Source organism: Dermacentor silvarum, chromosome 9 (genome assembly GCF_013339745.2).
Source record: "Dermacentor silvarum isolate Dsil-2018 chromosome 9, BIME_Dsil_1.4, whole genome shotgun sequence".
Taxonomy (NCBI): Eukaryota; Metazoa; Arthropoda; class Arachnida; order Ixodida; family Ixodidae; genus Dermacentor; species Dermacentor silvarum.
Window position 1 is genome coordinate 107,567,911 of NC_051162.1, and position 24,130 is coordinate 107,592,040.

Consider the following 24,130-nt stretch of genomic DNA (forward strand, 5'->3'; position numbering starts at 1 on the left):
AGTATTAAGAGTTGGCGGAATTCAGGAACACCGGACTCGTCGACAGAAAATGTCGATGGTGATGACGTGTATTAACAATTCCCTTCGAAACGGCGCGGTGACAAAGCGTCGCCTAGCCTGCTTGAGCTAATCATGTATGCTATACGTACATAGCAGGCTAGCATTTTGCATATCTATCCTTAATATTTAATCTCTTATTAAAACATCCTTATCTCTATTGTACGGTTACCTACGCCTGTAACGACTCCGGTACAATTAATCCAGTAGCGCACCCAGGATCTCTGGCAGGAGGGGGGGGGGGGGGGGTTCACAGTGTGCCAATACCATCTAGACAGCACTAATTTCAATTTCTTCACAGGAAATTGTCAAAAAATGCGCTTTTTGCGTACTTGCAGACGATTACGCCTCTTACATCTCAGTTGCAGTAGTCAAAGGCGCAAGGAAAGAAAAGGGGTTATACAAAAGGGTGGGTTAACTCGGCCTCAGGGGGGGGGGGGGGGGGGTTACAACCCCCGAATCACCCCCCCCCCCCCCGTCGGTGCGCCACTGTATTAATCTGTTCGCTGCTATTACATCGAAGCTGTATATGGCTAGGATCCCGGGATTCTTTAGCGTCCGTCGACAGAAAACTATCATCATCAATGGCTCATACCCCCGTAAGCACTCGTACCCCCGTATGAAAGCAAGAAATGCAATGGCTCATAGCCCCGTAAGGCAGAGAACGCTACAAGCATCTCAGCAAAGTGCAGCGAAGGTGCATACATTCTTTGTAATCACGTATACAACATACAGAGCAGCCTACGCTTCAACAAAGAGCAAGCTGAAAAAAAAAGCGTCCGAACCACATAATTTATGATAAGGCGTCGGCGTCTTTTCAAAATTACGATTACTCCCATTCCTACTATTTCTCTAACGTAGCACTACTTCCATTACTCTCTAAAGCCATGAAGCATTGCACACCACCTTCAGCAGTTGTAGAGGTGGTTTTCAGCAACTTCGCCGGACGTCCACTTTCGCAGGGCCGGGATTGCGAGATTTCTATATCTATATATATATACACCAATGTTCTCAACCTCTCTAGCTTATCTCGACTGTCCTGCGCAGTTAATGGTTCCACCCGCTTTGAATCGAAGATGGACGTTACTTATGGGTCTCACTGAAGAAATATCTCAGCATTCCATTACGATCAGCTGAGTCGTTTACAAACTTTTTCTGCAGCAGACACCTGCCTTATCCTATTACTCCGGTGTGTTTTCTTGGGCACATCGAGCCTGAAATAGTAAGCCAGCTCCCTTCGTGTTATCGTATACATTTTTCGTTCAAATTTCTTTCTTGCTATTCTTGTAAATCTCTGTGGTGTCTTTTGGTTCCATCCTTTACATCCAATTTATAGTCTCTGTTTCTCAGACGACATTTTTTTATTACTCCTGGTTCTCTATTTATACTTTTAATTACGTCTTACTTGATTGCCAACTTTCTTGACTTCTGTGTCCATTACGTGCCCTCCCTTACGAGGTACAAATACTTGTGCATTTTAGCCGGTCATTTCTTTTTATTCATGTTCCTGAGTCATTCTTCAAAACTGATTTTGCTCTGCGCTTTTCTGACTTCAAAAGAGGTTTTACCCGTGTCACCCTGCACTGCTTCACTTGTGGTTTTACCTGGGGCGCCCTATGCCACTAAGCCTACCGATCTTTGGTAAATTTCCAACCCTGACAAGATGTATGATTTTAAGCACAGAATGGCATTTCCGAATGTTAGCGCTGGCACCATTACACCTTTCCAGATTCCTCGCATCACCTCATATTTAATGCAGCCCCGAAGTGCACTATGTTTAATTGTTGCTACATTCCTCTTACCCCTCACTCTTTGATTATCTTGCTGGAAGCTTGAGTAGGTCGTTCATTCGTTCATATACACACCAAGGTATTTATATTGCTTGACTATATGGCTATGACTCCCTGTTGAATTGATACCATGCCATTACTCTTTACTTTAAGTATTAAAGATCATAATTCTCGATTGCTCAATGCTAAAATTAATTCCTAGGTATGTCGCTTCATTTCCACGCATATTTGCATGTCTCTAAATCCCTTGCACTGTCCGCTAGTGGCACTATGTCGTCCGCATATACATCAGCCCAGGGACCCTCTGTTTCTCACGTTGCCCTACATTACGGACATAAGTTAAATCAAACCCTAATTCACTGCTCTCCAGTCGCCTTTATATGCCCTGAATATAACGTGTGAACAAAGATGGAACAGGGGACAATCCTTGCTTCAGTTCTCGGTAAATTTCCACTAGGTCTCCACATTCTTGGCCTCCGGATGGTTGGATGATCTCGCAAAATGAACAGTGGCAGATATCGAGTGACCCAACTTGTCTTCTAGCTTGGGTCACTTGGTAAGTGCTGGCTGGTGTCTCGCCGAGCAGACATCAAGAGCCGTTGGGTATGGGCCCGATTAGACAATTTGCTGCTGGCTGCTGTCCGGCCTAGACGCTAACCTTGTCCACTGAGTTTGTGCTCAAACAGACGAATTCGTCACTGCGTATGTAATATTAGATACGTGCCCGTTGACCTGCGTGTCCAGCTCAGCCGCTTGATGTTGCAACGGCTTTGCAGTTGTTGCAGTTCTTTGCAGTTGCAAAGAAGTTGCAGCCAGGTTAGTATTGATAGTGGGGGTTTGCTACGGAGTTTCAACTGGGGTGCACTGATTACATTGAGATATATTATGCCAAGGTGACATCGTGTATTGTGGTTGGCAGCAAGATTGCTACTTCATGTATCTGCTGATGTGCCCATAAGGTTTCGTGATTCACGGATAACATATGAATACGCGGCACGTTACGCGAGAAAGCTACCGCTGACTTTGACAATCTTCGATGGTTTCTGTGAGAATTCTTTTTTTAGTTCAATACCTCTACTACTCCAGGTACAAACCCAGAAAACGCCTGGTTCCTGAAACGTGACCCTTGAACTCAGCCAATGTCAAACTTGGACTTAACCTGCCTAATGCGTTTGGACACGCGGGCGCATTTGGACACGCGGGCGCATTTGGACACGCGCGCGCCTCGGGGCAACAGCAAACAATTAATAAAATAATAGAATAGGGTACCCTAGGGCCTTCACATTTTTATATAAGACGGCTTAGGTTGTCCCTGTAAAAATGATTTCTCAACAATGCATTTGTGTTTAAATGTGAAGCCGAGATTAAGGAGATCGGTGTAAGCTTGGTCTTTGTAAGCTGGCTTTCCCACGTTGTGTGTTGCAGCAAAGCCTACTCATAGAGAAAAACGCGATGCGAACGGGGCCCGACAACTCTATCGCGTTCCTCTCTTAAAGGCGAAGTTTAGGCGTCCTAATTTTTTGCAAAATCGCGCCACCACTATGCCATAGCGTACCCTCGTAAAGTGCGACTTCAGGCAGCGAGCCTAGGAAATCAGATCTCTGACGCTGTCCGTCCCTCTTTTGTATTTGGGGCACACCATTGCGTTGACACTTGTGAAAAAGACCCTGCCCAGGGTTGCCGAACCTTTCAAGGCAATGCTCGGTTTGTAGTAGTTTGCGTCTCACATGCCGAAAGCCTTTTTCCTTTATACGAGCCCTCCTTCATATTTTTGTACCAGTAGCGCACCCAGGATCTCTGCCAGGGGGGGGTTGACAGTTTGCAAATACCATCTAAACAGCACTACTTTCGATTTCTTCACTGGAAATTGTCAAAAAATGCGCTTTTTGCGAGTGTGCAGACGATTGCACGTCTTACATCTTAGTTGCAGTACTCAAATGCGTAAGGAAAGAAAAGGGGTTAAACAAAAGGGGGGGGGGGGGTTAAGTCGGCCTCAGGGGGGGGGGGGGTTACAACCCCCGAATCCCCCCCCCCCCCGTCGGTGCGCCACTGTTTTGTACGCCTACGCTTTAAAACTGACACGCGATGCTCCCTCCTTATTCTGTGCTTTGATCCATGCACTTCACTGGGTGCTTTGTACACCACTATCGAGCGAAAAACGTGATTTACCGCAATGTCTGTCGCAATATATAGAGGCGCGCTCGTATTCGAGCTTTACCAACTAGTAGATACCTGCCAACTCTTCTTTTGTGGTAGGAACAGCTTGTCCCATCTTGAAACAGAATTTCAAGAATTATCGTACTTTCCACTACAGTAAGTTCGCTCCTGTTAGCACACAAGCGCAGTAACCATGGTCTATCTAGGAGATCTTGAAATCTTGAAAATTAAGCGTAAGAATAGGAAAGGAATTCCTCCCGGAGAAAACAACTGCTATCAATATTTTTTTTTCTTTTTTTGAACACGAAATAACAACATTTATCATCTGGAGACTATGTTGCCTGATCGCGACATAGGCCCAAATGCTACCAATCAATAAACGTAATAGCCATATATATATATATATATATATATATATATATATATATATATATATATATAGGTGCAATTTTTCGAGCAGTGACAGAAAGAACCACCAATGTTCTTTCTAACGTGAACACATGATGCTATTTCTAATTGTGACTGCAACGTTTTGTGCGCATAATAAGACCACCACGCTCATGCAAAGAAGAATGCCTTTACGTATAGCTCTGATGTGTGCGTGCCCGTTTCAATCGTCCGGCAAACGCCGCCGCACTCCGATAAACAGAGGAAAATACACTGGGATCCCAAAGAGATGCGGCGTCGTGCGCTTATGGGACCCGCGGGAAATCAACGTCGCGGATGTCGCTTTCCGCTTTGTCTGTAGTCGTGTTTCGCTTTCCGCTGCCGAGTGGCAGAAACAGCAAATGGCCTTTTGTGTGTGCACGCCGTTTCATCCACAGAACGTTGCCTCTTTTGATCACGTCTTTTTAGTTTTTGGCTTTTTGCTTACCCGCCAAGACTGATGAGTGACCTCAGGCGGAGCAGTGGCCGAGCACGACGTAGACGCGAACCGTTGGTAGTTCGGTCCCGTTGCGGGCGACCAATCACGCGTGGTCGCGGAAAGCGTTCACACATGCGATTGCGGAAGCGGAACCGCGCGTCGCAGCGACTCCTGGTGGAATCATTGTAACTGCTGGAGAATCGCTCGTCCCTAAAGACGTGCGCGCTCCCGCCTCCCATACGAGAACAACATGCGGTCACACAGACGTTCCCACATCCGTGAGGCGTAGTTAAGCTTAGAGGTCAAGAGAGCGACTTTAGCGAGTCGCGCGACGGCTTCGGATTCGCGTCACGACCGCCAAGTCTGAATGGGTCCTTGGGGTCCCTTCTCTCTGACGAATTGGCGAACCGTTCAAGAGCAGTGGATTGAGTGCCTTGCTGAAACAGTGTGTCCTGTTTTCCCCGGCAACGGCCTTTAACGCCCCAGCCGTAGTGCTCCTGGGAGTCTATGCTGCACGTGCGTTGATGGTTTAGTTTGGTTTTCGGCGACGCCAGAGCGCTTTCTTCCTTCTATTATCTCGCTCCACCTTTATCCATAAAGGATACAAACGAGGTCTCAACTCCCATTCACGCTGACGATTGCCGAAGGTATAAAACCTGTTTGTGAAACAGACGCAAGCGCCTTGTTTCACCCCACGAGTATGGTCAGCCACATCATGCATGTGGGCGTGACCCGATATATTCTGTGGTTCTTTTGGGGTCCGGTTTATCAAGGTAACACTTGACTTCTATCAACCAAGAAAACAGGATGGCTTCAGGAAGGATATTCTACAGTGGATCATGGGCATGTCATCAATCAGGTAATTGAGAAATCTGCGTATTACAATCAACTTCTCTATGCGATTTTCATAGATTATGAAAAGACAATTTATTCAGTAAAGATAAGAGCAGTCATGGAAGCATTGCGTAATCAAGGAGTACAGGACGCGTACGTGAATATACTGGGAAATATCTACAGATTCCACAGCTACCCTGCTTCTCGACAAGAAGAGTAGAAAATTGCCTATCAAGAAAAGGGTCAGGCAAGGAGACACAATCTGTCCAATGTTATTCACTGCATGCTTAGAAGAAGTATTCAATCTCTTAGACTGGGAAGGCTTAGGAGTGAGGATCAACGGCGAATATCTTAACAACCTTTAGTTTGCAGATGACATTGTCCTTTTTAGCAACGCTGTGGACGAATTGCAACAAATAATTGAGGACATTAACCAAGAAAGTGTAAGAGTAGGGTTGAATATTAATATGCAGAAGACAAAGGTAATGCTCAGTAGCCTGGCAAAGAAATAAAAATTCATGATTGCCAGTCAGCCTCTGGTGTCTGTGCCGGAGTACGTTTATCTAGGTCAATTGCTCACAGGGAATCCTTATCATGCGAAGGAAACTAACAGAAGAATAAAAATGCGTTGGAATGCATAGGGCAGGCATTACCAAATCCTGACTGGAAGCTTACCACTGTCGTTGAAAAGAAAAGCGTACAGTCATTGCCTTCTACCGGTGCTAACATGTGAAGCAGCAGCTTGGAGGTTAGCAAAAAAGTTCTGAAACAAGTTAAAGACCGCGCGAAGAGCGATGGAACGAGAAATTTTAAGTGTAACGTTAAGAGACAGGAAGAGAGCGGTGTGTATCAAAGGGCTAACGGGGATAGCCGGTATTCTTGTTACATTAAGAGAATACATAGAGCTGGGCGGGCCATGTAATGCGCAGGATGGATAACCGGTGGACCATAAGAGTTGCAGAATGGATACCCAGGGAAGGGAAGCGCAGTCGAGCACGGCAGAAATTAGGTAGGGTGAAAACAAATTAGGAAATTTGCAGGCGCAAGTTGGAATCATCTAGCGCAAGACAGGGGTAATTGGAGATCGCAGGGAGAGGCCTTCGTCCTACAGTGGGCATAAAAATAGGCTGCTGCTGCTCGTACTCATGATGATGATGATGGTGATGATATGTCTCGTCTGCTGTTTCTAAACACTCTATAGCGTCCTCAAATGCGTGCGCACCGCATTCGAAGTTTTACTTTTCTTTGCCCTCGTATTAATTTTTATCTGTGAATCCCTGGTCATTTTTCCTTCTTTCTTTAGTCGCTGAAATTTTCTTATGATAATTGCTAGATTCCCGGCCTTTTGGTGACTGAGTCTATCAGGTTTGCATAATTAAGCAAACAACAGTAAGTCATCAGTAAGGCTAATCATTCCAGCGTAGAATTTCACTTCTCTTCTGTCGTCGTAATGGAGAGGCCGCGTTTACGGGAGTATGAGCCATTGCTTTAGGGCGTATGAGCCATTCGATGTCTAATGGAATGGACAGATTTAATTTTGAAGAAATTTCTTGGAAATCCATCCAGAATGAACGCGCTCGGGAAAGGCCTCGTCGTCGACGTGCCGATTCTAACGTGAGGGCCTCCGAAGCCCAGGCGAAATGTCATCGAAGAGCCGCGGACCCCGAGTTCAGGGAGCGCGATGTTGAGGCCAAACGTCAGCGAAGAGCCGCTGACCCTGAGTTGCGGGAACGCGATGCTGAGGCGTCGTCTAGCCCTCCAGGAACCCAACAAAGGTGTTGCACGCATCGGCAAGCTAGAGCCAACTTCCCCGGTGCGACGGCCAGGTTTCAACGCGAGTTTATCAACCGGAACTTCGGAGCCAGCTGCAGTGCGTGTGGCTGGTTGGGGTTCGAACACAGCGTGGTACTCGTCAGTGCAATTCATTCGGAGGAACACCGAAGAAACACACGACAAGCTTCGCTTACTCCCATTTCCTCGGCACGGGAAGGGCTGCTAATTTTTTATCTAAGACTGTATGAAGTAGATATCACGTGTACGCTTCGCAGTGGGAGCTCTGTTCCCCTGTGTGCCTCGAGGTTAGTCTCTAAGTATTTTATTGGACCGTAAGTGATATAGAATATTCATTCGAAGCGATTATAGCACTTTTGTGTCTCCGGCGAGGCCATCGACTTTCCGACTAAAATTGCTAGAAGGAATTCTGGTGTTAGCATCTATGGGAACTGCAAGCATTGGTGCTTTGGTGGTTGAACCATCATGAGAATTGTGATTAGTACATTGATTTGCCTATACTTTGTCTTGACTTAACTGCTTTGTAAATTTGCAAATTGATCGTCTTTGACAAATTATTGCGTTATTAGTGTAATAATTTGCAATAGTTATGCACGTGTTTGAAAGTCTTGCTGCCTTCCATGGTTATAAATATGGAATGGCTTCGAAATGTAGGGCATTAAAGGCACGCAAAGCGTAGTAAATAGAGCGACGAAAATGTCTGAAGCCACAAGCACATGTACTAATCCATGTACTACCCATCCATGTACTAATTTGTACATGGATTTGTACTAATACATGTACTAATCCATGTACAAATCCATGTACTAACCATCCATGTACTAATCCATATCCAAATCTATGTACTAACCATCCCTGTACTAATTTGTACATGAATTTCTACTAATCCATGTACAAATTCATGTACTAACCATCCATTTACTAATTTGTACATGGATTGAACTAATCCATGTACTAATCCTTGTACAAATCTATGTACTAACCATCCATGTACTAATTTGTACATGGATTGTACTAATCCATGTACAAATCCATGTACTAACCATCCATGTACTAATTTGTACATGGATTCATACGAATCCATGTACATATCCATGTACTAACCATCCATGTAGTAATTTGTACATGGATTTGTACTAATCGATGTACTAATCTATATCCAAATCCATGTACTTACTATCCATGTACTAATTTGTACATGGATCATACTAATCCGTGTACAAATCCATTTACTAACCATCATCCCCATGGTAGCTGAACTATCGCAGCGTCAGGGTTGCCTCTCGAAATTACAATAGGAAACTCTATACACGAAGCTAATCACTTGTGATTCACTTAAGAGTAAGCTTTTCTTGAGAGCCCACTATGATTTTATTATTAGAATACATGTAAACCGCAAAAATATTCTCCTTCGACAACCGCTGAAACGATTTGATGAAATTGGTTAAATTTAAGACAGAAAGCTAAATTCTACCGATTGTAGCAAGCAGCATTTCAGTTCACGGCCTGGAAGAAGCTTTTAAAAAAACTTCCGAAAATCGGTAAGCTTAAGCGAAATCCTAAACGCAAAGTTTAACCCGCACCAAAAACCGCAGCTACCGCTGTTCTTTAGAAATGCATCTATTGAGGCATCGAAATCGTACACAAGTGTTATTTAAGTTTACAGCCCACGTATAAATTGTTGCATTGCTTATGAGGCTTTTGGAAAAGTCGAAATTCTTCAATTAGTGGTACATCTAAGAGCAGTGTGTATTTTGGTTATTCTGTCCACTTTCAGTGTCTGGAGTAGCTCAGTTTGCAGAAATATGACATTGCTTTACTCCTAATTTATAGGGTTGTAAACACTGTTCCTCAATTTTCTATAGTTATTTTTTTTAATTTTACAATTTTATGTTTCAAAAACTTGATGGCCCAAAATAAAAAATCTACTTCCTACAGTCGGTAGACTTCATCCACTACTTTTAGACGTGGCACACCTCATCAAAGTCGGTGCAGTGGGTGCCGAGCGAAACGAGTTCTCTGTTCCCAGGTATTCAAATATTCAAATATCAGTTCTGAGTTACAGCTTAATTCAAAAGGATGATGATCAAATATGTCATGCAGACCAGCACTAACACATCTTCAGTGCCACATAACCGTCAGGGGTGTCCCCCTTCATCATTGTCTTAGTACTGTTTTTTTTTTTTTGTCGGTTGTCGTTTATGAGGCGGTGAACAAGGATGGATAGACGGATATTTGTACGGGGGGGGGGGGGGGTGCACTCTACTGCACTGATTAGCCAGCACTGACTTCGTGATCCAACACTTCTTAATATGACGTCATGCCGCCTCGTAAAATCATGTGGCACCGCTGGCATGTTCCACCGTCGTTCCACGTATACTGCATCGACCGACGATCGGACACGTGCGAAGGCTGACGTTTGCGTAAGGCGTCGTTTCATATCACGTCTCTGCGTGATGGCGTGTTTTCTTTGCATGACGTCATGCCTTCGGACACGTGGCAACGCTGCCATGTTGCACCATGGTTACGCGTTACTGTTCTGACACTTGGGTGGTGTTAATACTGGCAAGCTTAAGTCATTTCGCAGTTACGACTGTCGGTACTACAAACGCCAATGCATATGTCATCTGCGTGTGGCAATGTGTCTTAAATAGTGCAATGCGTAACGCTGTGGCGCCCGTTAATACAACTCGTCTTAGGACAATCGTTGCGGGGTAGTTTAATGACACCCTAATTTACGGCCTCGTAAGCAGGCCGTAATGTTCTTGCTTAGGCTTTCTTTCTTTGAAGGCACCGTAAGCTAAGTAACCATTATATGGCATGGAACAAAGGGGTAAAGAAGAAACTGAATCGTAAATATTGCGCCAGCGTAATCGCTAATTACCGGAGGGTAATCTTCGCGCAACCTGTGGGATTCCGCGGCCTTGACTCAGCGTTCACCTGCCAAATATATAATCCGCCGTATGGTGCAACAGGCTTATCAGGCTACATCGTGGCTAGGCGTTCTTTGGTTGCTTTTACTGACAATTTTCCACGCCGCACCCGCATTGTTTCGGTTTCGTAACGCTGAAAACCCACAGACGCGCGGGAGCAATTCCTGCCGCAAACGACCTTTCGTTGTTGCGGGCTCCTTCGCAAAATTAGCAATCCTGTACTCGGTTCGCGTTTAATGCGATCGTGCATCAAGCGCGTCAGGTTTTCCTGCCTTGAAAGAAAGAAAACAACACTATGGTCATTAAATTCGCAGCGCTTTCTATACCTTTTGCGTCTCATCTTTCTTGCCATCATAGCGCCACTTAAAAACGGAGCATCGATTCGAAGCCACAATTGCTGCCGAACGGGCCCCACCTGCGACGTTTCATGCTCAGAACGAACTTGCATAACGAGCTTGCGCTGCTTCGCCCCCCCCCCCCCCCCCCCGCCCCGTTACTACTCTTCAGCTTCGTTCTCTTCTCCTTCTATTGTTTTCTTTGTTCCTATGCTCGACCACTTCTCAAACCAAGAAACCCCTTTAAATTTTTCAAAAATGTTACCTCTCGTTTTACCGTTCTCCTTGTGTGGCCTCTGCATGCCTTGCTCTGGCAGAGCGTCCTTGTTAGAAACGGCTCTTTATGTTTCCTTTGAAGGCGCATCGCCGTCGCCACGTGCGTCACCTCTCTCGTCGTCTTCCGATGTCTTCTGGTGCCGAGGAACAGTTTGTCTTCTGCTACCTACCATCTGTTTGTCATCTCTTTGTCGTCTGTTTGTCTTCTGTTTGTCGTTTGTTCGTCTTCCGCTTGTCTTCAGCTTCTCCTCGCTGTTTTTCGTCTGTCACTCGCGCAACCAATCCTGGGACCGTTTCGCGTGTTGAAAAACCGCACGCTCGCGGGAATTGAAGAAGCAAAGAAACGGAATTTGTCATAGTGCGGCTTCCATACGAAAGCGTTTCCCTTTTTCTTTTACTTTATTTTCTCACGCTCTCTGTGTTGAGGCGAACTCCGTGAGAGACTGTCACTCGCAGGGGTGGATCGTGTCTTGGTATATAGGCACACCCGTGTTTCGCTCTCATTTCCATATTTCTCTCGAGCAGACGAGCACCCCCAATGCGAAACTCGTTGCCGACCCTTTCTTTTGTTGTTTCACCTATATATTTTCGTCATCTTTCTTTCCTCGAACACCGTACGTTGCGCCTCTTCTCCTCGCTCAATCTGTTCTTTCTCTTTCATATTGAGCTTGAAACAGGAATGTACTGCCATTTTTTGTCTATCATTTTTTTGTTATCCGGCTGCCAGTCTGTTCGTTGTCATGTGCAGTCGTCGTGAACTTGCTGCTCATCGCAGCTCGGAGCTTGGTGGGAGCGGGGTAACCGCAATAAAGCATGCTGTTTTGCAAGCGGCTGCTTATATATATATATATATATATATATATCACTTCGCTCAAGCGCGAGTTCGTTAAAGGAGGTCGTTGTAATATGCTTTAACGCGTTAGCGTTAAGGGCCTCGTGTCGCAGAAAATCCGGCGTCGGCAACAGGCGTCGGCGTGCGATGTCGGAAAAAATTCATCCCCAACCACGCAGGCCATCCGAATATATTTAGGTGCATGTAAATAACACGCCTTCTTATGTGACATGCGGTATAGGCTTGTTATATTGCCACACCATTCTATCATTAATGTTGCTCATACCTTGTCTTGCATTCTTGGCAAAGCTATTCCTCGGAAGTTTGAAAATGACAATCCACAAACAAATGTCGTGAAACAATTCATCTTGAAACTGCAGCGTGCGCACAAGAAACGAGGACAATAAGGCAAAGGTAACAGGTTGCCTTATTGTCCTCGTTTCTTGTGTGCGCTGCAGTTTCAAGATGAATAGCTACCAACTCGCCCAACTTTCAGTACATTTACAAGTCATGAAACAAAACACCCACAGCGCATGCCTTCTATGTTAAATCTTCTCAGACTGAAATATTAAAAGTACGAAACAAAAACGAAAACCTGAAAATTATGCAATTTTCTTGGCGCGGCTGGTGCAATATCTCCGGGATCGCCCCGCGCAAGAGGTCGCGTTGCTACCAGAAAGCTCGCCTTCGTGCATAGCGTTCGCCGCCAGTGTTTCCCTGTAACCATTACGGTTGCTTAAGCTGCAGTTGTCGGGAAGCGTGAGAAGCAGTCAGGGATCGTTGAATGCTATCGTGTTCCACTCTTAAAAAGGAAGCTTAAGCGCCTCCAATTTTCTTCTTAGACGCTGCCAGATTACATACATTTTATATCTCCACCATGGTTGTATTATCTTATCTTATAGTGTACTTTTTCCTCTAAAAAATTTCAAAAATCACACCATCTCACCCTACGGGCAACCATGGTGGGATGCGAAAGCATCGCGGGGGATGCGCATCGAATTTCCGTTTCGTTTCACTTGGCAACACAACCCAATGAAAGTTAGAGTGAGAGAATGTATTGAGAAGAGAGGCGACGTTTGTACGGGGTTGTTGCGTCTTTATTTAGAGATCGTACGTGATTCCTAGCGTCGGTGCGCGCGGTATCTTGAAGACGATGGCTTTGTGGTCGGTGAAGTGTAGCGTCAATGGGTCTTGCTGCAGAGGGTCGAGTTTGAAATTTGCGAAGACGAGGTCTATGCACGTTCCCCTGATAGTGGTGGGTTGCTTGTGATCTTGGAAAATGCATCGCAAAGAGTATACGTCCTTCAAGTGCTGCACCAGCCAATCGGTTGTCAGTATGTCTACGTTGAAGTCCCCTGCGAGTATGAAGGGCGCGTGTCTGTGTTGCTTCCGTAGAAGTTTCCTGCCGACGTTGACGTTTACGTTCGGCTTCCCTGGCCCGAAGTTCAGGGTCCGCTTGCCGACGCTGACGTTTACGTTCGGCTTCCCGAGCTTTCCTCAGCTCCGCGGCGGCGGCGCTGCCGCTGCAACTAGCGCCGACGTTGACGTTGTTCATGGCGTTTTGCACATCGTTGCACAGAGAGAGAATGACGGAAGCACAGCGAACGCGCGCTTTATACTGCGCCGCGACACTTGTGCCGCCTACCGGCGTACCCTTAGAGAGAGGGGGGGAGAGTGATAGTGAGAGAGAGTCCGCCACAGGTGCGGCGCAGCAAATCAGCAATGATTTGCTGCACCGCACCTGTGGTGGAGAGGGGGAGGGGAGAGCGCGCACCTGCGTAGGAGAGGAGAATGAGGGAGAGTTACGCAAGCGCAGGATGTGTGCGGACGCCGCAGAACGGACACTGCCCCGAGCATAAGATGATCTAAAAAAAAGTTGCAGTGGCTTAGCTTGGCTATGCCAGGATATACGCAGCGTTAGCAAAGGTTCAGCTGATTATTCTTAGCTTTCCTGGTTGTCTAGATTGTCAAGGATTAGCTTGATTGTCATGCTTACTGTTGCTCCAATGACACACACGCGGTATACGTATTATGTGGCACATGTATATAGCCTTCTTCTGTTCATTCCTCCTACGCTCAACCGCTAATTGCCAGGCAACTACTTCGGGATCCGATGAGTTAAGCTTCTCCGTTCTTCTGCGCTGTTGAGCAGCATTTGCGCTCTCCTTCTCCATGGCTATACCACACTGTCAAACGCCAGTCAGAAGCGCAGCGGCTCCAGCGCAGTGTCAGACGGCGACTGTACAGCGAGCGCGCGCCGGCGCCAGTGCGTCTACCACGGCTACGACGTCACTCCTCTGGAATGCGCAGACCGGCGGCGGTGAGTCGCGCGCGGCGGCGGCGGAGTGCGCGAGAGGTGCCGGCTCCGGTGGCTCCGGTGCGCAAGCCGTGTGACATGACTGATCCTTGCGCATGCGCAGCACGGCTCTTGATGTGCCGCGCGAAACGGGCTTGGCTAGGCCAGTGTAGCTAACGCTACAAAAGGTTTCGTTGCCTCCCCCTCCCCCACCCCACCTTTAATCTCCCTGTCCTTTCCTGGTTCCTTGTCTCTCTGGCGTTCGGTTTCTTGCCGAAACCGATCCCGTAAACAGCGCATGAAATAGGCTGATATTGAAAACAGTGTAACAAAATGGGCAGATCTTGGAAACAGTGTAGCAAAATGGGCCAATCTCAGAAACGCTGTCCACAAATGGGCTGATTCCGGAAATCCTGGCAACCCTGCTAATACTATGGCATTACTGTCGCCCGTGTGTATCATGTGAACCTAGCTTCTTTGCCTCTTCCTCCGGGTTTGCCATCTGCGTCTCGCCGAGTAGACGTAGCGGGGGTTTTCGCCGCACAGCTATGGCGCAGAAAGGCAAAGCACGGAGTACCCTTGCAGAAGAAAGTACGTTTGGAAAAGGACAAATTAATGCTCTCCGGATAGTCTCGGCGTTCACGTGGTGGAAGTGACTGTTTCATCGCGTGTTTGACAGCTGTGTTGAAGCGTTAACATGCATCGCTACGTTTAATGCTTCCTTATGCAAATTGCTCCGCTCACAATGCGCCCCTTACCACTTGAGAAACATCGCATTAGCCTGCAAGTCATCGCTACATCCTCATCGCATTCTATGATGTCATGTGAATCACGGCCATGTGAATCAAAAGTCGGACACAATTACGTACATCGGAAATAAAACAGACCTTTTGGGACTCCTTGCATAACATTTAATTGATACGGTTCAAGAAAGCCTCTCTCAATGTAGATTCCAACAAATGCGTGGAACCTGCCGTATTTCTATTCAATTCAGTTCAGTTTGAATTTGGACGTAAAAGCTTATCAAGGTGCGTACACAGTATCGTACAGGAAAAGGTCCCCAAAGTAATAAATGCATGCGCGACCTCCTGTTTATTATAATTAAAAAGGGTGCAAACTTTAGAAACTTTAGAAACTTTATTGGAATGGAAAAGATATTAAGGAGGGCTGGTCGGAGCCTCTCAGTCCAGGGCCCCACTGGCCTCGGCCGCCTGCCTGACCTGGCTAATTAAAGACTTTTGTCTTGCCAGGTCGGAGCGGGCGAGCTGTGCCTCCCACTGCTCCATTGTGCAAAACAATCGAAGGAGCTTATGATGAACATAAAAATTATAGAAATAAACTAGAAGTGATATAGTGCAGAGATAAATAACAAAAGGTGCTCACACAAAATATAAAAACGTGAGCAAATAAGTTATTATTACGGTATTTTTAGGCACCTATACAGCAGAAGATTACGCCAACTTTAGATTTTGCAGGCCTTCGCTTACCCAGGTTGATGTCACATTCGCGTCTCTGGTGGTTTCCGTTACCGCCGATGAGGCTGTGGTTAGTTGTAGCCTTCAGTGAAACTCTGTCAACAAGTGAAACTTGCAAACGGCTGACAGTTGTGCGCGTGATGTCTACTGCGAAGAGGTAATCGACTGCTTATTCTGCCGCTGTCATCGGTTAGACTCACAAAGGCCATCACTGTCCTATGCATTTAGGCGACTAGACAATCATCATTGTCCGTGCAGACGGACTTAAACATCCTTCCCATCGCTCGTTACGAGAATCGAGGCAGTTAGGTGCTCCTCGCACACTTACCAGGTCTTTCCTTGCTTTCTCTCTCTGTGTCTTGTTTGTGAAAGAAAAAAAATACATTTACTCGACTATCGCAAGAAGATAGGGAGGCTAAATTAGGTTTAGGTTAGGGCTGGTTAGGTTAGGTTTAAGATTAGGTTAGGTTTATGTCAAGTTAGGTTATGTTTAGGTAAGGTTAGGTTAGATTATGAACCTTGCGGGCTTCCGCATAGCTTATTGGCCGTCTGTTATCTTTATACCCCTTCCCCCAGCGTACAGTAGCCAACCAGACGCTTTTCTGGATAGCATCACCGCTTTACATCTTTTCTTTCCCCCTTCCCCGTCGTGCGAGACCACATTACTGTATAGACGTAAAACTCGAGCGCAACACGTGCCTCCTATTGACAAATGCAGTCCACTTCCAGTAATTCTACCCCTGCGGAAACGGGCTAGATTGCCAAAATTGCCTACGAAAATCGATTTCACGAAAGCCCACAGAACTGAGAGAATGGACGTGGGAAGGAGCATCATTGACTGCTCGCGAATCTTGACTCGAAGCACGCGATCGAAAACGGGCGACGAGATATCGAAAGGAGCGTGCATCGAATCACTTCCACTGGATTTCCAATCCGGTATTTTTTTTATGTCTTATGTACCCAATCAGAGAGCATTTTGCTGCTCATGAAAAATGTCTCTGCATCGTGCTTTTTTTTTTCGTATGTCTCTTAAAACTCGACGTTAGCACGCACCGGCGCGCCGCTGGTGCAATCTTGGAGGCCATGCATAAAGGAGGCATACTTCGCGCGTGCGCCGCTAGATGACGTAGCGTCTCCAGCGCGAGCTAGGAGTCCGGCTGTAGTACGCGCCTAATACATGACGCGTTACGGCTGCAGCATTGTCATGCGTCGCTACACTCCTTTAATGCTAATTGCATTAACGTCGGCAGTCATTGTGAGACGGGCTGTGCTGGAATATTTTATTTGAATACCCTCAGGTCCCGAATGGCTGTAGAGAGGGCGTAGGCACAATGAATGAAGAAAAAAAAGAGCTACACACGAGCAAACTGCAGCGATGGTATACTTATATAACAATATGAGGACGAATAACTCAAGATGCATTCACTATAACAGCCGTCTCGAACGACGATGCTTCTTTCTCAATGCGTCCTCACAACTGTTCCCTGCGAATACCTTAGACGAGTCTGCATGTATGTCCACGAACGTCGTCCATCAAAACAAACCGTGGCAGAAAGCGGACGTCAGCTGGAAAGTGAAGTCTGTGTGGCTGAGTGGCTCCGAGTTTTCCTTCTGGATATGAATCCCAACGACAGGTACAGAAGGAAAGCGACTTCCTTCGCTGCATTCTACCGCCGTTTTCGCAATCCGGACGGCGGCCTTCAGTCAACAATCTGGAGAGAAGTGCAGACGTTTAAGTGCCGAGGCGGGTGAAGATGCCTCTTGACAGGTACGACACCGAGAACTGTCGAGGGAAATTTTCTCTTAAGCAAGAAAAAAATTAAAAAAAGAAACCCAGAGGTGACGTCAATTCACAGTAAATATATCTCCTGCCGATGGAGGCAGCGTCAGAAGGAATGAAAAAAGAAACAAAAATAAAAATGGGGGAAGAAAAAGGGACGTCCAAGCTGTATCGCTAAAGGCTTCCGTGCGCACTTAAAGCGACTTCTTTTTCACGTTTTCTTTTTCTTTCTTACTTTAAGAAGTACCCGAACTCCATCGTATAGTCGTTGGCACCGCTCGCGTTTCGACGTTATGTGGCAGCCGGTTCTTTCCTGCTCGTTTCTATGCGAGCTCCACGTCTGGCCTTCAGCGTGTTCACAGCCGACACACTACCCTCTCCCCCACTCCCTTGACCCTCGTCTGCGTGAAACCGCACTTTTTGTGCCGTTAGTATCAATTTCTTTTCCTTCCGCCGACTCTGTCTTCCTCCAATACCGCAAAAAAAAGAGACATTCGGAAAAAAACAGAAGTCTTTCGCTATAGAATTCAGGTCTCTAACCAGCAGTCCTCTCACTTTAACGCCTTCTATTAGTTTTCTCTCTGTCCCCTTTTCAGCCCGTTTGGAACTCTTCCTCTCAGTCCCTCTTCCCCTACTTTTGCCGACGGGGGGCGCAATAGGTCGTCGCCCATGGACGTCACAGCTTGAAATCTAGAACACTCTCTATAGTCACACAGCGCTCCTGCGTTACGCGCGCCCTCGCGCGCCAGGCTCTCGCCCATTTCCCCTCGGCCTCGCTGAGGCAACCGGCCACGTTCGGCTCTCCTTCCCAGTCACGGAAACGCTTGGTGGGACTAGAAGTATAGGACACGTTGGACCAAGCGTAAATGTGGGAGGGAAGGGAAAACGTTGGCTCTGAAGTTGAAGAACGATGGAGGAAGGGGGGGAGGGTACCGGTTTCGCGATTGATAATGCCTCTGCGCACTCGCCGGCCAACGGAGGAAGGAAGTTAGGAAGGAGACAAGAGGCCTCGGCGTGTGCGTTTTACGAGTCTTCCGTTGTCGGTCGGTCGCCTTCCCGTCCAAAAATAAGAGGAAAGGGAGGCGTGGAGAGTGGCGCCCCAGTACTCGGGTGACGGCTTCAGGGGGGAGCTTTTATCCTCACCCGCCTCATCCCTCTAGCGCTACTACTTCGGCTATGCTATCCGCTGCCTGCGTCGCCGTCGCTTGATCCGCTTGCCCTGTCATTCTACCCTTCTTTCTCTTCAGCCTCTCTTTCGGTCTCTCTCCCTCTCTCTATCTCACTTGCGTTGCAGCGTTTGCTTTGCTGCCCATCATTCGCTCATTCGTTTTTTTTTTCTCGTTCCTTCTCGGCGAGTCACTTGCCCGCTGAGTTTTCGTCGTCGATGGCTTAGCGACGCGGCCATGCAATTCAGAACACCCTCCCTTTTTTTCTCTTTCTCCCCTTGCCATTCTTACGCCAGCTTCTTCTAACGCCTAACCTCTCCCTCTAGCGTGCAGTGGTGGCGTTAGTGGCGGCGCTGCCGTTCGCATTTACGACGGGGGCCCCCGGATTGACGCCGCGAGGGCTTTTTACTGTCGCGGCGGCCGCCGGAAAGGGATCGTTCCCCAAGGGGAGTAAAAAAAGAGAAAAGCGAGGGAAGAGGGAGTCGGCGTACTCGACTACTCTCTTCCCTCGACCGCTTACTCCGCTTACTCCGCGGGCGCCCGCTGTGAGCGAAGTGGGCCACTCTCCCACGCACTCCGCGCGGAGGGAGTAAGTGAGACTAGAGCGTTAAGCGGAAACAAAAAAGGAGTAAAATGAAGGTCGGCTAAATAAACACGGAGTATACACTGCGTTCGCATTCTTCTCGACGCGGCTTTTGCTCTAGTCCGGCCTTCTATCTTTTCGGGCTGTGTGCTTTCTTTTCGGTTCGTTTATTTTTTCAATCAGTGTTGATCCTGGTGTTTGCCAGAACATCTCTTCCCATCCCTTCGCACACTTGTTCCTCGGAGTTTCTCCGTAAGGTCACGGATGTCGATTCTCGGCGTCGCGCGTGTGGCTATGGCGCGATCGTTCTGGCGGCAAAGTGTCGTACAGGCGCAAGAACGACCGTGGCCCTTCGGTTCGCGGGCGGGGACAAATGGCCTTTCAGTTCGAGGCAACTCCGCTACTGAATGTCGCTGCTTGCGAAGTTACAATGACGCATATGAGTGTGTAAATAGAAGGAACTGGGAGTGAGAAATGACTGGGGTCTGGTCTGTGCTCGTAAACTTCTCGTAAACTCCTCGTCAAGCCTTTGAATGTTAGTTGTTCCAAAGAACGTAGAGTGGCAAAAAAGCAATCGCTCATGAGGAAAGCTCCACGAGTTTAGAGATAAAAGTGAGACGTTAAAACACATCGTTAACTATCAGACGTTACGTGAAAGAACGTGAATGTTGAAAGCGTTAACTGTCAAAATTGATTAACGAGAGGAAAGTAAGCGACATTCGATATCAAAACGTTGCAGAGATTCAGAAAGCAGTACGAAGAAAGCGTGGAACTAGCGAGGACATTCGGCATTCGCTGTAACATGTACGCAAAGAAAAACAGGGCAATGTCTTCAGCAACTTTGACGTCATAATAAGAGCAGCTCTTCTATGCTGAATTGTGCAGCACCGGAACAACCACGTGGCTCTGACTAGAGGTATTCGGAGAGAAGCACCAAGAGAGTGCCTCTAAGAAAGTCCCCCTATATGGAGAAGGGCACTTGAGCCTTTCGTAATGCCTAATGACATCCAATGTATAAAAGACTAGAAACAACGTTAGCCAAGTACTGACTAGTAAAACGGAGACGGCAAAGAATTTATTCATGGGTTAATTAGTTTGCTTTCGGTATTTTAGAAAATATTGTCTAAGGTAACTTAAAGTAGAATCAGGGCAGCACTTTACATTACGCAGCCAAGATAGCAGGTAAGAATTAAAATATTTTCAGCATCCTGTCACATTCGTGTCATCATCACGTAATTGTGAAATATACAGTTTAAACAAACCTAGGTATATTGTTTCGATGTGAAAGGTAGCACTACCAGCAGTGAAGGACACTTCGCCTGGTGAATGATTAGAGATATCGTGTTTAAACATATGACACTCAATGGGCTTCAGACAAGAAGACACCAGCTAGTGCCAACACTGTAAGTATACTTTTTATGAAAAAAAGAGAACGCCGACCAACAAAAAAAAACAGTTAGTGAAAAATAAACAGACGTTCCGGCTCCTGTGTGGGAGCCCAAAGTTCTTTAAATTTTTTACCAAATGGTTTTTGATGTATGTTTTGATTATGCACCATGCCCCTCTAGTTTATTCAGTCAGTCAGTCAAATGGTATTTTTTCATGATCGGCGTTCTCTTTTTTCATCATTCCTCTTCTCGATCAGATGGGATTCTGTCTAAATATGCCTTTCTTTCACAAATAAAACCCTCATGCAGAAGGAGACCCTAGAACGTTCTTTTTCGGTTAGTGCAAAACCTAGTGCCAACCTAGTACAATTATGGCACGACGATAACCAAATTATACAGTATACTGTATAACTACCGTGTGCGAAGAACATACATTGGGATTAGATTTTGTCGTAGAAACGCTGCTGTTTTAACATTATAAAACCTCTGCGACTGTCTTACTAGAGAGGCCGACAATGTCTGCGGACGTATCAAAACCAGTTAAGAGCCCACAATCAATATCGCTGTATAAGTGTGCTTAACATTGGTAAAATGCGGTAGTTCGCCATCCGCTGTCGCGCGCGCCGCCAGTCCTGACCGACCACTCGAAAAAATGTGCTATGCATAGAACACCCAGGCCGGCAAACTACTAGCTGCACACCTCGCGGCAACAAGGACACGCAACGGTGCTGGCTGAAACAGTGTCGATCGCCACAGGCCTCGCGCGGCGGATTCCAATTTCCGGCCGGGGTAATTAGACTCGCCTCGCCTCCACTCCAGCGCATTCCCTATTTCCCGCTTCCCTTCGCTTCGCCGTCCTCACGTACCCCCCTCGCTGCTGTCCTTTCCCCAACCGCATGCAGCGTGCCTCCTCTGTCCTATGGACCAGGAGAAGTTACGGTAAAAAGTGATGTTTCACTCTCTCCGTCCTCACGCTATTTTCTCTGCTACCCTTTCTCCCAATCGCCGTCATGCCAGTTCTTCAACCAGCTCTCTCGCCGCTCCAGCTTCATGCTTCCCTTTCTATTCTCGTCTACTTGTACTGTTACTAGTCTAGCTCCTGCTATGGCCTATCCTCATCCTCCTTTACCGGACTTCATGAGCTGTTTCCTGATGCAGGCTCTGTTTTTCCCTATTTCGCACGTATTCTGCGATCAAGCTGCCACACACCGAGCACCGTTCTTTGAAATCGTCTGCTTGGTTCTACCAGGACATTGGGAAACATTGCTGATAACGTCCGTATAAAGCTTATGAGTGCTGACTGAATTTGGGATTTTATTGCGATAGCAATTATATGGACACTTCAACCGGATTTCTGCCGTCGGCGTCGCCGTCGGCGTCGCTGTGAGGTTCCGTATAAAGTCCAAGGGCGATAAAATCGTCACCGCGCGCCGTATGCGCGAGTGAAAGCTCGCGGGGGACGCGCACTATCAAGGAGAGCAAACGCACGGCGGAAAGCAAGCGCGACCGTCGCGCGAAAGGCCGTGGGGGTATTGGAGGGAGGGAGGGAGGCGGGGCGATGCTGTGCTGCTTCACCAAATGCTTATCTTGCAACCGAGCGCAAGGAGACCTGGCCACTCAATCTCCCATGCGAAAACAAGAAAGCGGGAAGGCAGCGCGGGAGGGAGAAGGGGTAGCTTCTCCTCTGCCAACAACTTCTCTGCACAACTCCTCTGCACTTTGCCCGGTGGTGGCGGTCGCCCGCACCGTCTCTTATCTTCACATGACTGTGACCTTTGTATGCGCTGTGCATTCCCCGCTCAGTTTCCGTTGAAGCGATAGACCGCGCGAACCTTCGCCTGCTGCGGCGGCTGCGCTTGCTGCCAGCGTTTTGACAGTCGCGTCTGCGGTCATTCAGTGTGATCTATTCATGTTTGCTTGTGCGCGCTGGCACCACGCTTGTTAATTCAGTTAGTAAGCGAATGTGTCCAAGTTTATGCAGCCGATAAAACTACTATCCCTACTCCGAATAGCTCTCTACTAATTTGCTATCGCAATTGACGCTTCGCCTTTCGGGTGAAACTACGTCATTTTTTTTTCTTCAAAGCTTCCGATACGCAGCAATCTTGTACTGTTCTGCTCCCTACCCTGACAGTGTCGTCCCACTCGCCTACGTACGTACCTTGACGGCGTCGAACCCGTTCACTGCCGTCGCACTCCCTCCAGCCCGGCGTTCGTCCCGCCATCTCCCGACCCTGTGCAGTATTGGTCCACTGCGAAAGGGAGCATGCGTCTAGTATTGTTCCACCGATTATCGCTGATATATGGCACAAATGCTTGAAGTTTTCATGCACACTTGTACCATCCTCATAAATGCAAACACCAACAGGGAAGAACTAACCGTTACGCGTAATTACATAATCACTGCGGCATGTAATCGCTCTCTAGTCCGGTTTCTAAACATAGAATAGTGCTCAAGTGTACGTTTTGGCAGTCTAAATCCAGCCACGAGTTGTTACAAAATGCAGGGTGACCCTAGAAACGGAACAACGCATTGGAGTAGTTTCGGAATCGTTCGCGTTTGAGTTCAGGCTGATAGTAGGTCGAATTAATTATGTCAGTCACCTTCATCTGATAAAGGCAACCAAATGTTATGTTATCGTTTGTTTTATTGGTTGTTAGGTGTACCCTATAAAAGTGTATCGTGCTCTACAACCGTGGCTTTGATCCTCCGTGCAACACCTTTCTCCCGTATTCGAAATCCCCGTTGTCGCGTGCACTAACGCCTGGCTTAGCTGGTCGCGCTCCGTCCGGCAACCTCTTCCCTTACATTCCGAGTGTTTGTTTTCATTTCCTTCGACCCGCCGCTCTCTGTTGTTGGCAAGCCGAGGAAGAAAGAACCGACTTTTCCTGCTGACGTTGCGAGGCAAAGCGTAGGCAGCGGTGCGGGAAATTCTCGGCAAGGAAGAGGCCCAACACTTCACCTCTTCCGAGACGTACCTTCCAATGAGGCGCTGTCGTCGCTCCCTTTTTGTGATGTAGTCCTAAGAAGCCCTTAAAAGCGGTTCTCTTGTAGACCCCTTCGACGGGAGTGCAAACGTGCTCCTTTGTTTGTGTGTGCGTGTGTGTGTGCGTGTGTGTGTGTATGTGTGGGCGTGCGTCAGTGTGCGTGTGTGCTTGTGTGCTTTCCTTGACGGACTCGCCGGGTTTGTTTGTCGATGAAAGTGGACATAGTGAGAGCAGTAATTGTGACAAACTTGTCGGACCTATGGGGAGTCGGCTTTCCTTGATGTGTACTCGTGTGTCCGAAGAGTGGCGCTGCAGACTAATTCTCGCCCCCCCCCCCCTCCTTTTTATTTTATTTCTTTGTACCCGATTCGCCGTAATGCTGTTCGATAGTTACCGGACCGGAAGCGGGCGAAGCGAGCTGTTTGGTGAACCGAAACAGTGCTCAAGATTTAAGCTTAGTCAGGTGAGCGAGAGGGCTGCAGTTTCTCTGAAGATGCAGCCGTCGGCTCGCAAATGAGGCGGCTAGCGTTGGAGTGAAAATGGAAAGAAAGAAAATAGCCTTAGACGACCCTGAAGTTGCATGT

General features: G+C 47.4%; 1 protein-coding gene across 3 annotated transcripts in view; it reads left to right on the plus strand.

The window, feature by feature from the left end:
* The window catches only part of LOC119464078 (cGMP-inhibited 3',5'-cyclic phosphodiesterase A), a 376,751-nt gene that overhangs the window by 302,118 nt on the left and 50,503 nt on the right, over positions 1-24,130 (plus strand). The window lies entirely within an intron of this gene.